At 41.0% G+C, this 16,790-nt stretch overlaps 1 protein-coding gene across 8 annotated transcripts in view; it reads right to left on the bottom strand.

The window, feature by feature from the left end:
- ARHGEF9 (Cdc42 guanine nucleotide exchange factor 9) overlaps positions 1-16,790 on the bottom strand; it is a 548,669-nt gene that overhangs the window by 335,917 nt on the left and 195,962 nt on the right. For 3 of the 8 annotated variants that reach the window (XM_046672731.1, XM_046672728.1, XM_046672730.1), the window contains exon 1: positions 1,875-1,991. The exons of 1 other annotated variant lie outside the window; for it this stretch is intronic. The gene's annotated coding sequence lies outside the window, so the exon portion shown is untranslated. Of the gene's footprint in view, positions 1-1,874; positions 1,997-16,790 lie in introns of those variants that run through there. 4 more of the 8 variants (XM_046672736.1, XM_046672732.1, XM_046672733.1 and 1 more) reach the window with 4 other exon arrangements.

The following is a 16,790-nucleotide window of genomic DNA, read 5'->3' as shown; positions in this document are numbered from 1 at the left end:
CTTAATTCCTTGTGCAAGACTCTTTCAACTCCACCAAATCAACAGGTGCTTGTCACCAACCTCATCTTAACCTGGATTCAGAAAGAGCTGTCGCCTAGATGAGCACAGTGTCTCCTTCCCAAGGGGGTCTCATTTTTCTGTTTCAAACATCTTGTCCTTGACTACCAGGCCACCACACACACACACACACACACACAGGTCCCTTTCTTGTCAAAGGAAGGTGTCTCTAGTTGCCCACACTGAACCAGTGTAGGCTTTCAAAAGCTCAACCTTCCCTCTAGGTATCCACCTGGAACGATTATCCTGGAGTTAAATGTGCATTTCTGCCAACCTAGTAGTTATCCAGAGAAGCTGCTTTTGCAAGCTGCCTAAGTGTAACCCTTTCTTACCAAGCCTGAGTCTTCAACCTAGGGAATCACAGCATGGATACAGTGAGGAACCTGGACCAGGAGATCCCAGGGTCTCAGGTTCTTTCTGCTCTTAAAAAAAAATCCCTGATCCCTTAATTTAGGATTCTGAATGCTCAGGGTCTGAAAAGGCCTATTAATCACATAGTATAAATCCCCACATGAGGCCTGAGTATCTTCCACAATATAGCAGTCATGTGGTTCTTCCACCTCTTTTCTGCTTAAGGGTCTCCAGTGACCCTACCACCTTCCGGTCATTCCATTTCATCATTCAACAGATCTCAGCCTTGCCCAGCGTTAAGCGGAATAATTTATGTAAAGTACTTAGTAAAATGCCTGATATACTGTAAAAGCATTCCTCCTTCCCACTTAGAAACTGCTTCCTTACAATAAGCTTAATTTCTGCCCCTTGGTGGCTTCCATCCTGTTGAATTCAGACCCATCCTGGGTTTTCCCTTTCTGGGGTCACAAAGGGCAAATGCAATCCTTTTCCACAAGACAGCTTTGCAGACATTTGAAGAGAGTACTCCTGCCCTGCTTCCCTTCCCTCACAATGATTCATTGCAAGACTACCCTCCACCCATCCAGATTCATCTTCTTGCAGATAGGCAGCTATGGTTGGCCTCACTTTCTACAAAATAGTGACATTTGTCACCGGAGATTGTCACTCGGGTCTCTGCCTGGAGAGTCGGGCCTACAGAAGTGTACTTACACTGTGACCTGAAGCCCCTTACAGGGCAAGCAAAGAGTGAGCTGAGCTCTACACCTCCAGGCTGCCAAGTGTCAAGTGTCCTAAAGCCTGAGGTCAGGCCCTCAGGGGAGTTAACAGCTTTCTGCTGCCATTGGTAGCTTCCCTGCTCCCTGCCCTTGGCTCTTCACCTCCCCCACCTCCTCTCTTCCCGACTCTTCAGGAGTGGGTAAGGTTTTACCCCACATCCTTAAATCCGTAAGCTTGCTTGTGACCCATGCAAACTGGCTGTTGGGCTATGAGTCGAACCAGGCAGGTGCCCCCACTCAACTCCCTACCCTGTTGTGCCACAGTGGTCCCTGTTAGGCTCCCTGAATAGGTCCCTTTTCTGCAACTTTCCCCAAGCTGGCGGCAAAATTGGGCCTTTCTCCTGGTACCACAGGCACTAGTTCAGCAGGGAGCAGAGTTACCTTGCGAGCAGCAGCGCTCCGTAGGACCACTAGACTGGTGAGTGGGAGGGTCTGCATCTAAGCTGAGCTCACTTGGCCACGCTGTGCCACAAAGCGGTCAGGGCCGCCGGTGACACGCTGGATGGAGTCCCGCGTCCTGCGAAGCCTTGAGCAGCATGAACCCACTGACGGGCGGCCAGGCTAGCGAGGGCAGGCGGTGGCTAGCGCAGCGGCGCCTTCGGAAGGCGTGCCACTTGGGCGGAGCGCCGCTGGCCGCCGCCTCGCCAGCCCAAGCAAGAGAGCCGCCGCGTTTCTGGCCCCCAAACTCACCTTGCAGGCCAGTGGCCGCCCTCAATAGTTTACCGGAGCTCCTGGGGGCGCTGGCGGAGTTGCACGCGGCGCCAGCTAGGGGCCAAAGAGGCCTTCACTGAACTGAGACGCTCCCTGGCTGCTGCCCCTCGCCAGCGACTTGCCGTCAGGGCGGCGAGTTCTTTGGGTCACAATTGGCGGAAGATGGAGCTGAAGAGAAGAGCGAAGGGGGTGGGAGCTGATGGAGGAGGGGCCCCAACTCTGAAGTTCAGATCGGAACTCTGCTGCAAGGCCCAGAGGAGGCTGGACTAAGGCCAATGCACACTCCCTCCCGGACTCCCCAGAGGCGGATTTGGGCGACCTCGCTAAGCCGGAGCTGGGGGAGGCAAAGGGGGTGGCGAGCGAGTGTGCACGCCAAAGCAAGGGCGCCTCGAACCTGTTGCGCGCTAATGCCCACCCCACTTATCCCCGCCCGCTCGGGTCTCGCAGCCTAGCTTGCTGGGGTCAAGCTCCGACTTGTAACCCAAACATTTCATCAGCCTAACTGCTGAGCTCTGGGGAGCAAACAGCCAGGACGCCAGGCTAAGGGGTCTTCCCTTTTGCAGGCCTCGCCTAGGGGGCACCTTTACCGGCCACTGGAGAGGCTCGCTGAGTGCCACACCCTAGCCTCGGGCCCCCGCCTCGCGTCTGGGAGAGGCCTGGCCGACTTGGCGTTGAAACGGGAGGCTGTGTGAGGAGGGCGGGACCGACTGTTCACAACCTTTTTCCCGGATCCATTCAATCCACTCCTTGCAGTTTCCTGGCTATTGCGACACCCCCAGGAGAGCAGATTCCCCGCATGTTAATCACAGTGTGCGTTTTTTTAACCCCCCTCCCTCTTTTTAATTAGCTCTGTAATCACATGCTTCTGACCAACAACCCTAGGGTGGTTGAGAAAGGACAGCTCGGTTAGCTGGGAACTCGAATGGTGCTTTCCCTCAGCTCTTGCCAGGTGTGTACTAAGATGAAGGAGCATTGCCTCCTGGAGATCAGGCCTCCTGGCTAGGGAATCCGAGTCCTTGCTTGCTAGGTGGGAGGGATTGACTTTAGAATTTTACAGGAGGGTTCAATGAACATGCCTCTGTTTTTAAATAGAGAAATTAGGTCGATCAGCCTGGCAATTATACTAATAAATCTGTATAACGTGTGAACAATGACATGAGGGGAGCCATAAAAAAATAGAGCTGGAGCAGCCATTTCAGAGGAATTGCCTTGCACATCTTGTTTTCTTTATCTTCCAACTGGACCAAACCACCAACATTCTGAGAAGTCAGTAAGGACAAGAATATCTCGTTTGGAAGTACTGAGGAAATTGGATTTTCATGATGACTTAATCTTTAACCAATCAATGAATAACAAGTCTAGCCTTTTGCCTGATGATCAAATCTCAAGCCAATCTATGAAGTACAAACCCAGCCTTACCTCATCTAGCACCAATGAACTCTTCTTTAATACAACTTACCTCATCTTCCTCCTTTTTTCTCATAAAAACCCTAAACCCCTCTTCCGTAATCAGGATGCTATTTGGATTTCCACCTGATTCTGTGCTCCCCTAACTGCAATTCTTTGATCCCAAATAAAGTCTTTGCCTCTTAAACTAGTTTCTGGTTTTGTAGGTTGACATATGATGTCAGAAAGTGGGACCTGAAGTGGTATTACCTTTACGAACCAGTGTCCCCTGGAAACCAGTTTGGTACCAACAGGAGTCCCCTTGTGTGCTCACTACCTCCACAGACTTCCAATCATGAGTTCTCTCAGGTTCTGACCTCCCTCTCTTCTGGTTGAGGTCTGTGCCTTTCTCTGAGATTCTGGGGGCAATATCCCAATCTGGGGTCAACTGACTAGAGACAATTGTCTCCAAGCCTACTCACAAATTTTGCCGACTGGAAGAGTTTCCCTGTTTGGGCTACTTTACAGCAGCTCACAGCTATTGCCGCCTGGAAGGGTTTCTCTGTTTGAGCTGGCTATGGCTGCTGCTGAGGGTTTATTCTCTATCTGGTGGGTGCTCAAACTCTGTCTTTTGTGTTATTTGTCCAAATAGCTGTAGCCAGCAGATCAGAAGCACAGGTAATAACCTAAGGCTTACAACTGGTGTCTCTTTGTCTCTTTGTTCCACTGTGCTTTAACATGGGAATTTCATCTTCTAAAAGCTCCTGAGAAGGTCTTCCCTCAGGAACTCCAGCTGGGTTTATATTTAAGAACTATGGTCCTTCCTCGTAAATTTTTGTCCCAGTGGACTGATAATACTAAAGATTATTTAAAATTATAGTTGCCACTTGGGGGCTCCTTTCAGCTTCCAAAACTTGTCTTTTTGTGCCCTGAGAATTGTGGACCAGACAAATTGAATATAATCTTTAATTTCTAAAGATCAAGTGTGCCACTTTCCAGCACAAATGCTTAAAAACTATAGTTGTTGAAGGTGTAAAATTTGCAAAAAGCAGCAAAATCTTACTAAGCTTTTTTCATATTCTGAGAGCTTGGCTTGGTAACCAACAGATTGGGGCCCCAAAATATCGTCGGACAGAAATACGGGTTACACCCCATTTGTGGCCACCAGATATGGCTGGACATAAATGTGGATTGATCTCCATTTGCAGCTAGAGTTCTACCAAATTGCTGCAAGCCCTCAGGGGAATTACATTAACCATTAGAAACAACCTTCCAATGAGGTAAGATCATTTAAGAAGTGCACTTAAAAGCAAAGGTTTCAAAATTCCAAAATAGCCTTATTGAAAGTTCTGTTGCAAAAAGCTAATGAAAAATTAAGATATGAGAGGTACTTAAAAGAAAAGACTATAAAAAAGTCTGTTAAGTTAATGCCTTTACAGACACCCCCATATCTACCTTTGAAGGAGAACCCCATATGGGCCCTTCCCAGAGTTAATGAAACTGAGAGATTCATTATCAACAACTGCTATGTTGTTCCTGTAAACAGCCAGGGGGAAATCAAAACTGAAAATTAATGGAATTGCCAGAAATATTAACTGTTTCTCCCAGCTGAAACCTAACAAAACATTTGAAAGGATTTAGTAACTTAAGATCAGAACTTTGGCCAAATTAGAAGCTGATATTCAGATCCTGATAGGAATTTTTTTAGGCCTTCTTCCATAAGTTAAAATAAAACTATGTACCCAGGGGGAAAAAACAAATTAAGGATAATGTAATTGGATGGGTGTGTCACTCCTTTGATAAGCAACTAACCTCCCCTGTTTATCTCAAAAAGCTTGTAACCTTTCCAGGAACTGGTATCTGGAACATCCCCAATTCCTAAGACTGAAGAAACAAAACAGGAAAAAAGAGGCAAATGGCTGTAAAAGCACCTTTGCCCAAAATCTAGCATCTTAAGTGTCTTCTCCACAAATATTAGTAGAAAAAACACCTTAGCTATTTAAGCAGATAACCTTAATTTATTCCATCTGCCAGAAACAAAATTTGGATCCAACTATTCTTTCATAACTGGTGAGCTTTGTATTACTGTACCTGATTCATGGCAGTAATTTTAAAACAATAGCTATGGGGTCTCTATGTATGCATGTCTCTATATTTGTATGTTATATATGTGTGTTATTTTTCTATCTCCAGATGGCATAATTCCTAAAAGAGGTCTATTTAATTGGGTAATGTAAGCACTTATATAAATTATTTCTAAATATAATAGAAACTAACCCAAATGTTTTTCAAGCTATCTTGATATAAAACTTTTGTTCTACCTAGGTTTACTCAATTCAAACAAATTCATGTTATCTCTGTTACAAAATTTGTCAGCAAGAAAAAAATAAGATGATAGCTAATTGCTTTAATGATTCATGAAATTTTCATGAATAATCTAAGTATGAATGTTAAGAACAAATAAGTTATATAGATGTTAATGAAATAAGAATTTTTAGGTGCAGTGATTATATTTATAGTATGACTTAAAAATACCTTCCAAAACCTTTTGGTAACTTGAAACCTAGAGTTCTGCTAAGTTAAGTTAAATAATATAAATTTATTATCTAGATTACTTCCGTAAGATAAAATATTAGACATTAATTGCTAAAAAAGTGTAAGTTTAACTACTCTTGGCTTCTTATTACAGAAAAACTAAAAGATGTTTGGATCTATTGGTAAAAATGTCTTGTGCCATGTTAAAAAAAATTATGCTGTGAGAAAATGTATGTTTTCTGTAAAAGAAAGTGTAAAGAATGGAAATGTTTTTGCTAAGAAAGTAGATTTTGCACTAAAGTAAAATGGGTTATAGGAAAAAGGAAAGGACAAATTCTGGATGTAAAAAAAGTAGAAGGTTTGTGGAAGAGGAACCCTGAGAAAAAGTTTTGTGCATGGTCAAGCTGGCTAAGGTTGGAATGACTTTAATTAGTAAGTGAATTTTAATATCAAAAGTAAGCTAGTGCATGGGGCATGGCCCCATGGCCAAGTGGTTAAGTTCACATGCTTTGCTTTTGTGGCCCAGGGTTTCACCCGTTCAAATCCTGTGCATGGACATGGTACCACTCATCAGGCCATGCTGAGGTGGCGTACAACATGCGACAACTAGAAGAACCCACAACTGAAAAATATACAACTGGCTGGCCCAGTGGTGCAGCAGTTAAGTGTGCATGTTCCGCTTCAGTGGCCCAGGGTTTGCTGCTTCGGATCCCAGGTACAGGCATGGCACCACTTGGCAAGTCATGCTGTGGTAGACATTCCACATATAAGGTAGAGGAAGATGGGCATGGATGTGAGCTTGGGGCCAGTCTTCCTCTGCAAAAACAGGAGGATTGGCAGCAGTTATCTCAGGGCTAATCTTCCTCAAAAAAAAAAAATATATATATATATACACAACTACGTCCTGGGGGGATTTGGGGAGAAAAAGCAGGAAAAAACAGGAAAACTGGCAACAGTTGTTAGCTCAGGTGCCAATCTTGAAAAAAAGCAGGAAGCTATAGGTGACGTCAGCAACATGGCAGAGTGAGCTCACCCAGGACTCTCTCCCCTCCAAACTACAACCAAGAGGAACAATTGAATTTAAACCAAAAATTCTAATAACAAAGAGATCATCAGAGACCCACAGCAGCCAAACGATGCAGGGTGGAGAGGCTGGAGCCACCCTCAGAGGAGCCGGAACCAGGTAAGAGAGAACTTCACTCCCTCCCCTAGAGACTGAGATCACTGCCGTGGGTGAGGGAAGCAGCAGGAGAAGGGTCATGCATCCACAGCATCATCCAGGACTCCCACCACCTGTACGGCAGCAACCCTCTAACGGGGGAAAGCTTTTGCCTAGGGGGACCCCATCAAGCCAGGGCCCCAGGAAACCAGAGAGTGAGAGCTGATCGGAATCCAGGTCTGTGCATGAGAGAAAGTGCCCCTCCTCCCCCAACCCATGTTGCATGCCGCCATCGCAACTGAAAGCGGAGGGCTGAGAATGCACGGCTCTCAACCCCCATCTAGTGGCAACAAGATGTAACTGCAACAGAATAATAGCGTCATGCGCAAAAACTGCTCCTCTACCATCCAGCAATTTATAAAAGTCCAGACCAGAAGGAAAATAATAAAAACACAGAATTAAGTCCTGAGGGTTTGGAAATAGGTAAACTAAGTGGAAATGAGTTCAGAGTGGCTATCATCAAAAAATTCAATGAGGTAAAGGGAAATATAGAGAAACAAGTCAATGAGTTCTGGAGTTACTTCACAAAAGAGATTGAAACTATAAAGAAGAATCAATCAGAAATACTAGAGATGAAAAATACAATGGATCAGATAAAACAGAATATGGGTTCCCTGAATGCATGTGTAGACACCATAGAGGAGAAAATTAGCATAATCGAAGATAGACAGGCTGAATGGCTCCAGACAGAGGAAGAAAGAGAAATAAGAATTTAAAAAATGAAGTAAACATCTGAGAAATAGCAGTCTCAATGAGGAAATCCAATTTAAGAAATATCAGAATCACTGAGGGTGTGGAAAAGGAAAATGGAACAGAAAGGGTGCTCAAAGAAATAATAGAAGAAAATTTCCCAAATCTAGGAATTGAGGGAGAAATGTGTGTGGACGAAGCTTTCAGATATCCTAGATTTGTCAATGTAAAAAGACCTACTGCAAGGCATATAATAGTAAAAATGACAGAGATGAATGAAAAAGAATCAATACTCAGGGCAGCAAGGCAGAAGAAAATAACCTACAAAGGAACTATCAGACTTTCAGCGGATTTCTCCACAGAAACCTTACAAGCTAGGAGAGAACAGAATGACGTATTCGAAATTTTAAAGGATAAAAATCTTCAGCCAAGAATACGCTATCCAGCAAAAATATCCTTCAGATTTGAGGGAGAAATAAAACCTTTTCCAGAAAAACAAAGGCTAAGAGACCAAAATACCTCCACTACAAGAAATCCTCAAGAAGGCTTTCATACCTGAAAAAAAAAAAAAAAGGAGAAAGGGGTCACAAAACACAGAGTAGGGAGACAAATAGATAGAATCAGAATAGGATAGCAAATATTCAACTATAGCATTAGGATAAAGGGAAGGAAACCGCCAGAGCAAAGACGATCTTATCAATCTAACCACAAACTCACAACACGAGTTGGGATAAGAGATGAAAATAATAATTTAGTTGGGGAAGAGGAAAGGGACTAAATCAGTCTAGGCCAAGGAAGTAAGAGACCACCAGAAAATGGACTATATTATATACGAGATTCTGAATACAAACTTCAGGGTAGCCACTAAACTAAGAAACAGAACAGAGACAGAAAACATAAATAAGGAAAAAACTAAGAAACCCAGCATAAGAAATTGCAGAAGTCAATGGGTATGCTAAAACACACAGCACGAGAAACAAAGGCAATGCAGGAAAGCCAGAAAATGAGTGACAGAATCACAGCATTAAGCCCTCATACATCAATAATCCCCCTCAAGGTAAACAGAGTGAACTCTCCAATAAAAAGACACAGAGTGGCAAAAAGGATTAAAGAACAAGATCCAACAATTTGTTGCCTCCAGGAAACACATCTCAGCTCCAAGGACAAACACAGGCTCAGAGTGAAGGGGTAGAAGACAATACTCCAAGCTAATGGCAAACAAAAGAAAGCAGGTGTTGCAATACTTACATCAGACAAACTAGACTTCAAGCTAAGGCAGGTAAAGAGAGACAAAGAGGTGCAATATATAATGATCAAATGGACACTCCATCAAGAAGAAATAACGCTTATAAATGTCTATGCACCCAACACAGGAGCACCAAAGTTCATAAAGAACTATTAACAAACCTCAAAGAAGATATTAAAAATAACACAATAATAGTAGGGGACCTCAACACGCCACTCACATAATTGGACAGATCATCCAGACAGAAAATCAAGAAGGAAACAGCGGAATTAAAGGAAAAGCTAAACCAGTTGGACTTAATAGACATATATAGAACACTCCATCCAAAAACAGCAGAATACACATTCTTCTCAAGTGCGCATGGAACATTCTCAAGGATAGACCATACGTTGGGAAGCAAGGCAAACCTCTACAAATTTAAAAAAATTGAAATAATAACAAGCATCTTCTCTGATCATAATGCTATAAAGCTAGAAATTAATTACCAAAAAAAGCTGAGAAAGGCACACGGATGTGGAGACTAAACAATATGCTATTGAACAAGCAATGGATCATTGAAGAAATTAAAGAAGGAATCAAAAAATATCTAGAGACAAATGAAAATGATAACATGCCATATCAACTCATATGGTATACAGCAAAAACTGCATTAAGAGGAAAATTCATTGCAATACAGACACATCTTAAGAAACAAGAAAAATCCCAAATAAGCAATCTTACACTACACCTAACTGAATTAGAGAAAGAAGAACAAACAAAGCCCAAAGTCAGCAGAAGGAGAGAAATAACAAAAATCAGAGCAAAAATAAATGCTATTGAAACAAAAAAGGCAGTAGAAAGGATCAATGAAAGAAAGAGCTGGTTCTTTGAGAAGACAAATAAAATTGACAAACCCCTAGCCAGACTTGCAAAGAAAAACACGGAGAAAGCTCAAATAAACAAAATCAGAAATGAAAGAGGAGAAATAACAGACTCCACAGAAATACAATGGATTATAAGAGAATACTATGAAAAACTATATGCCAACAAAATGGATAACCTAGAGGAAATGGATAAATTCTTGGACTCCTACACTCTCCCAAAGCTCACTCAAGAAGAAGCAGACAATTTGAACAGACCAATCACAAGGAAAGAGATTGAAACAGCATTCAAAAGCATCCCAAAGAATAAAACCCCAGGACCAGATGGCTTTCCTGAGGAATTCTACCAAACCTTCAGAGAGGATTTAATACCTATCCTTTTCAAGCTATTCCAAAAAATTAGGGAGGATGGAACACTTCCTAACAGATTCTACGAGGCCAACATCATGCTGATACCAAAACCTGACAAGGACACCACGAAAAAAGAGAACTACAGTCCAATATCACTGATGAACATAGGTGCAAAAATTATCAACAAAATTTTGGCAACCTGAATTCAGCAATTCATCAAAAGGATCATACATCACGATCAAGTGGGATTCCTACCAGGGACACAGGGATGGTTCAACATCTGCAAATCAATCAATGTGATACACACATCAACAAACTGAGGAATAAAAATCACATGATCATCTCAATAGATGCAGAGAAAGCATTTGACAAGATCCAACAGCCATTTATGATAAAAACTCTGAACAAAATGGGCATAGAAGGGAAATACCTCAACATAATAAAGGCCATATATGACAAACTCACAGCCAACATCATACTCAATGGGCAAAAACTGAGCGCCATCCCCCTGAAAACAGGGACGAGGCAAGGATGCCCTCTATCACCACTCTTATTCAACATAGTATTGGAGGTCTTGGCCAGAGCAATTAGGTAAGAAAGAGGAATAAAAGGAATCCAAATAGGGAGGGAATAAGTGAAACTCTTGCTGTTTGCAGACGACATGATCTTATATACGGGAAACCCCAAAGAATCCATTGAAAAACTGTTAGAAGTAATCAACAACCACAGCAAAGTTTCAGGGTATAAAATCAATTTACATAAATCAGTAGCATTTCCATACTCTAATAACGAACTAACAGAAAAAGAACTCAAGAACACAATACCATTCACAATCACAACAAAAAGAATAAAATACCTCGGGGTGAATTTAACCAAGGAAATGAAAGACCTATACAATAAAAATTACAAGGCTTTTCTGAAAGAAATGGATGATGACATAAAGAGATAGAAAGGCATTCCATATACATGGATTGGAAGAATAAGCATAATTAAAATGTCCATTCTACCTAAAGCAAGCTACAGATTCAATGCTATCCCAATCAGAATCCCAATGACATTCTTTACAGAATTAGAACAAAGAATCCCAAAATTCATATGGGGCAAAAAAAGACCCCGAATTGCTAAAGCAATCCTGAGAAAAAAGAACAAAACTGGAGGCATCACAATCCCTGACTTAAAAACATACTACAAAGCTACAGTAATCAAAACAGCATGGTATGGTATAAAAACAGATGCACAGATCAATGGAACAGAATTGAAATGCCAGAAATAAAAACCACACATCTATGGACAGCTTATCTTTGACAAAGGAGCTGAGGGCATACAATGGAGAAAAGAAAGTCTTTTCAACAAATGGTGCTGGGAAAACTGGAAAGCCACATGTAAAAGAATGACAATTGACAATTCTTTCTCACCATTCCCAAATATAAACTCAAAATGGATCAAAGACCTAAAAGTGAGATCTGAAACCATAAGGCTTCCAGAAGAAAATGTAGGTAGTACACTCTTTGACATGAGTATTAAAAGGATCTTTTCAGACACCATGTCTTCTCAGAAAAGGGAAACAATAGAAAGAATAAACAAATGGGACTTAATCAGACTAAAGAGCTCCTTCAAGGCAAATGAAAACAGGATTGAAACAAATAAACAACCCACTAACTGGGAAAAAATATTTGCAAGTCATACATCCAACAAAGGCTTAATATCCATAATATATAAAGAACTCACACAATTCAACAACAAAAAATCAAACAACCCGATCCAAAAATGGGCAGGAGACATGAACTGACATTTCTTCAAAGAAGATATACAGATGGCCAATAGGCACATGAAAAGATGTTCATCATTGCTGGTCATCAGGGAAATGCAAATCAAAACTACAATAAAATATCACCTTACACCCATTAGAATGACAAAAATAGCCAAAACTGATAGTAACAAATGTTGGAGAGGTTGTGGAAAAAAAGGAACCCTCATACACTGCTGGTGGGAATGCAAACTGGCTCAGCCACTATGGAAAACATTATGAAGATTCCTCAAAAAATTAAAAATAGAACTACCATATGACCCAGTTATCCCACTACTGGGTATCTATCCAAAGAGCTTGAAGTCAGCAATTCCAAAAGTCCCATGCACCCCAATGTTCATTGCAGCATTATTTACGATAGCCATGATGTGGAAGAAACCTAAGTGCCCATCAACAGATGATTGGATGAAGAAGATGTGGTATATATATACAACGGAATACTACTTAGCCATAAAAAAGAACAAAATTGCCCCATTTGCAACAACATGGATGGACCTTGAGGGAATTATGTTAAGTGAAATAAGCCAGATAAAGAAGGACAATCTCTGTATGACTGCACTTATATGAGGAATTTAAAAATGTAGACAAAGAGAACAGATTAGTGGCTACCAGGATAAAAGGTGGGGTGGGTGGTGGGCACAAAGAGTGAAGGGGTGCACCTACAACACGACTGACACAATAATGTACAAATGAAATTTCACAAGATTGTAACCTATGATTAACTCATTAAAAATTAAAAGAAAAAAGTAAGCTACTGCAAAATTACAATTTGGTTTTCTCTCTATTATAAAGACAAGGTTTTCTTGGCTTTTAGTCTGCTCTTAATAAAGAGATTATGAAAGGTTTTTTCTTTACCTTTGAGTAGTCTACCAAAAAGGCAGGGGTTTTCTGTTTTATCAAAATAATTTCTTGTATTGTTTTAACAGTTATTTAATCACAAGAGCTGAGGTTTTTCTTATAAGTATTTAACTTTCTGTATTTGTCTGAAAATCTTTAATTGTCACCATTGGTTAATTGTCTAAAAATTATATAAAATTCCTGAAATTTCTGATATGTCTTGGTATAATGTTATCAGTCATAGATCTAGTCACTATCTTAAAATGTAATATGTCATAAAAATAACCAAGTTTATTTGTCAATTACATTATAATGTTAAATGTTTGTAAGTTGTAGATATTTCTTGTTTTACTCTGACACTCTAGAATACAGGTTTCTTATAAACTTGCAGATCATAAAACTGGACTGGGAAAGAAATTACAGAACTCTAACAGAGAAACTGATGGCTCCATAAAACTTTCAACAAAAGATCAAGAATGAATATTAATTACATGGGAATGCATGAACTGAGGAGAATGTTCTAATCTTTTGTTTTTCCATATTTAAATCCTTTTCTCTTAAACTAGCAACAATTTGGTAAGATATACCTTTGTGAAGAAAGATTTACTTTTTCTCCCTACCTGGTTCCTGCAGAATTCAGAAACCCTCAATCAGTATTCTTATTTTCACTTATACAAATAATCAGATCAATTTTTTAATATAAACAAATTAGTTTTACTCTGATTATCTTTGATTAAAAAATGAGGGTAATTGTGAAGATAAAACTTATGTTTGCACCTTTGTAGATGTTGGATTCTGGTCCTGTTAATTTGAGGTTGTTATATACCTGTGGACCAGACTCCCCTGGACTAGGATATTACTTTTGGCTTTGCCAAATGTTCACAGTGCCCTCTTTAGAAAACATGAACTGATTCCACATGAGATTGTTGCCAGCAGGTCACTGTCTGTTGGTATACAACCTTCTGCTGATCCCTTGTTGTCTTACGCTAGTATGACCAGCTACTATAAGTCTCTAGTGTCCTATACTCAAGCTTGTCATCAACAGGTTAAAGAAGTTCTCTCGATTCCAATTTAAAGGATCCTGTTGGGGACTGAGATATTGGTGGCAGCCATTATTGTGACCCAGTACAGGCATGCTGACACAGACTGGAAGATGCTAATGGAGTTCTTCCCCTGGGCTGTTAGCCTAGGGGTCTGCCCAACCCACTAGAGCACTGCTTTAACCCAGCTCAGGCAAGGCAGGCATCCTGCCGTAGGGGCTGGCCCCACCCCACAGCAAGCCCTCAAGCACCTTGTGGGCCAGCATAGGCTGGATGCCTGGATCCTCTGAAACCAACTGGATCTGCCTCTGCAGGGCAGGGCATGCACAAGGAGCAGGCAGAGTGGGGCCTCTGCAGGGGGGTGACTGGGTCCACCTTCAGGGGGTCATGACATGCATGGGGCAGGAGTATGTCAATGGTGTGTGTGGTCCTGGGGGTGGTGGGACTTGTCAGCTGAAGAAGACTTGAGCTTCTGAAACAAAAACAGAGAATCAACCCCACCTTCCAAAGCCTGAAACAACTGGGTCCTCCCGTCTGGGCCAACTCCTCAGCTGAAATCCTGAAAGAGCTGACAACAAACTTGCAGGCTGGAGGCCTACAGCAATTGTAAGCTCCTGAGCCTATCAACCAGCCATGCTGGGGGCCTACTCACTTAGAAAAACTGCAACAGGAATGTGCTATTATACCTTGCAGCCAACTGTACTAGGGGTCCCAACACCCAAAAAGTGACTAAAGGGTCCATAGCAACCACATGTAGCTGAGAACTACAACCAGTGGGCCAGGAGACAGCCTAGCCTCCCTGGGCACCTGCAGCAAGAGCAACCCTGCCACAACAAAAGGACACATGAATCCCACACAGGGGTCAGTCCTGGAACATTTGGAACTGGTGATGAGAGTGAAGCACACTGCTGAGCCTCATAAGGCATCTCTTACGTAAGGCCACCTCTCCAAGATCAGAAGATGTAGCTGACACATCTAATACATAAATAGAAGCACAGAGAAAGAAGCAAAATGAGGAGGCAAAGGAATATGTTCCAAGTAAGGGAACAGGAAAAAAAAACAGAAAAAGAACTAAATAAAACAGAAATGAACAATCTACCTGACAAAGAGTTCAAACAAAAAGTCACAAGGATGCTCACTGATCCTGAGAAAAGATGGATGAACTCAGTGAGAACCTCAAAAAAGACTTGGAAAAAGAACCAATCAGAAATGAAGAATACAATACTGGAGATGAAAAAAGTCACTAGAAGGACTTAATAGCTGGACAGAAGACTAGAGGAAATCAAGCTGAACAGACAAAAGAAAAAAGAATTAAAAAGAATGAGAACAGTCTAAGAGACATCTGGCACAACATCAAGCACACTAACATTCATATTATAGGTGTCCCAGAAGGAGAAGAGAGTGACAAAGGGACAGAGAATCTATTTGAAGTGATAATGGCTGAAAGATTTCCTACACTGAAGACGAAAACAGACATCCAGGTTCAGGAAGCACAGAGAGCAGTAAGCAAGATAAACCCAAAGAGGCCCACATGAAGACATATTATAATTAAAATGTCAAAAATTAAAGATAAAGGGAGAATCCTAAAAGCTGTGAGAGAAAGGTAACAAGTGACATACAAAGGAAACCCCATAAGGCTATTGGCTGACTTCTCAGGAGAAACTTTACAGGCTAGAAGAGAGTGGCATGATATATTTAAAGTGCTGAAAGGAAAAAACCTACAGCCAAGAATACTCTATCTGGCAAGCTTATCATTCAGAATGGAAGGAGAGACAAATGGTTTCCCAGACAAGCAAAAATTAAAGGAGTTTATCACAAAGAAACAAGTTGTACAAGAAATACTAAAAGGACTTATTTAAGTGGGAAAGAGAAGACCACAAATAGGTCTAAGAAAATAATCTTTAAAAAAGGGAGTAAAATCACTTGTAAAGGCAAAACTACAGTAAATGTATCAGATCAAACACCTACTAATATTAAGGTGAAAACACAAAAGTACTAAAATTATCTATTTCAATAATAAGAAGGTAACAGATACACACACACATACACAAAAAGAGGTTAGATATGATATCAAAAACATAAAATGTGTTGCAAATGGGATGATTTGGTCTTTTTTTATGGCTGACTTTTGTTACGTTGTATATATATAACACATCTTCTTTATTCATTCGTCCGTAGAAGAGAACATGGGTTGCTTCCACATCTTGGCTATTGTGAATACTTCTTCAATGAACATAGGGGGGCATAAATCTCTTGAGATCATTGATTTAAAGTTCTTTGGATAAATACCCAGTAGTGAGATAGCTGGATCATATAGTATTTCTATTTTTAGTTTTTTGAGAAATCTCCATACTGTTTTCCATGGTGGCTGCACCAGTTTGCATTCCCACCAGCAGTGCGTGAGGGTTCCCTTAACTCCACATGCTCTCCAACACTTGTTTTTTGTCTTGCTAATTACAGGCATTCTGACCAGTGTAAGGTGATATCTCATTGTAGTTTTGATTTGCTTTTTCCTAATAATTAGTGATGTTGAGCATCATTTCATGTGTCTGATGGCCATCTGTATATCTTCTTCAGAAAAATGTCTGAAACATGGATGGACCATGAGTGTATGATGTTAAATGAAATAAGCCAGACAGAGAAAGACAAATACAGCATGATTTTGCTCACATGTGGAAGATAACAAATACATCGATAAAGAGAACAGATTAGCAGTTGCCAGAGGGGAAGGAGATGGGGGGTAGCGAAAGGGATAAAGAAGCACATATGTATGGTGATGGATAAAAATTAAACTACTGGGGGTGGGCATGATGAAATGTATTCAGAAATTGATAAATAATAATGTACACCTGAAACTACACTGTTATAAACTATTATGATTTCAATAAAATTACTTGAAAAAAAAACATAAAATGTGGGAGGAG

This window comes from Equus quagga, chromosome 10 (genome assembly GCF_021613505.1).
Source record: "Equus quagga isolate Etosha38 chromosome 10, UCLA_HA_Equagga_1.0, whole genome shotgun sequence".
Lineage (NCBI taxonomy): Eukaryota > Metazoa > Chordata > Mammalia > Perissodactyla > Equidae > Equus > Equus quagga.
The sequence above is the reverse complement of the archived record's forward strand: the minus strand, read 5'-3'. Positions and strand labels throughout refer to the sequence as shown.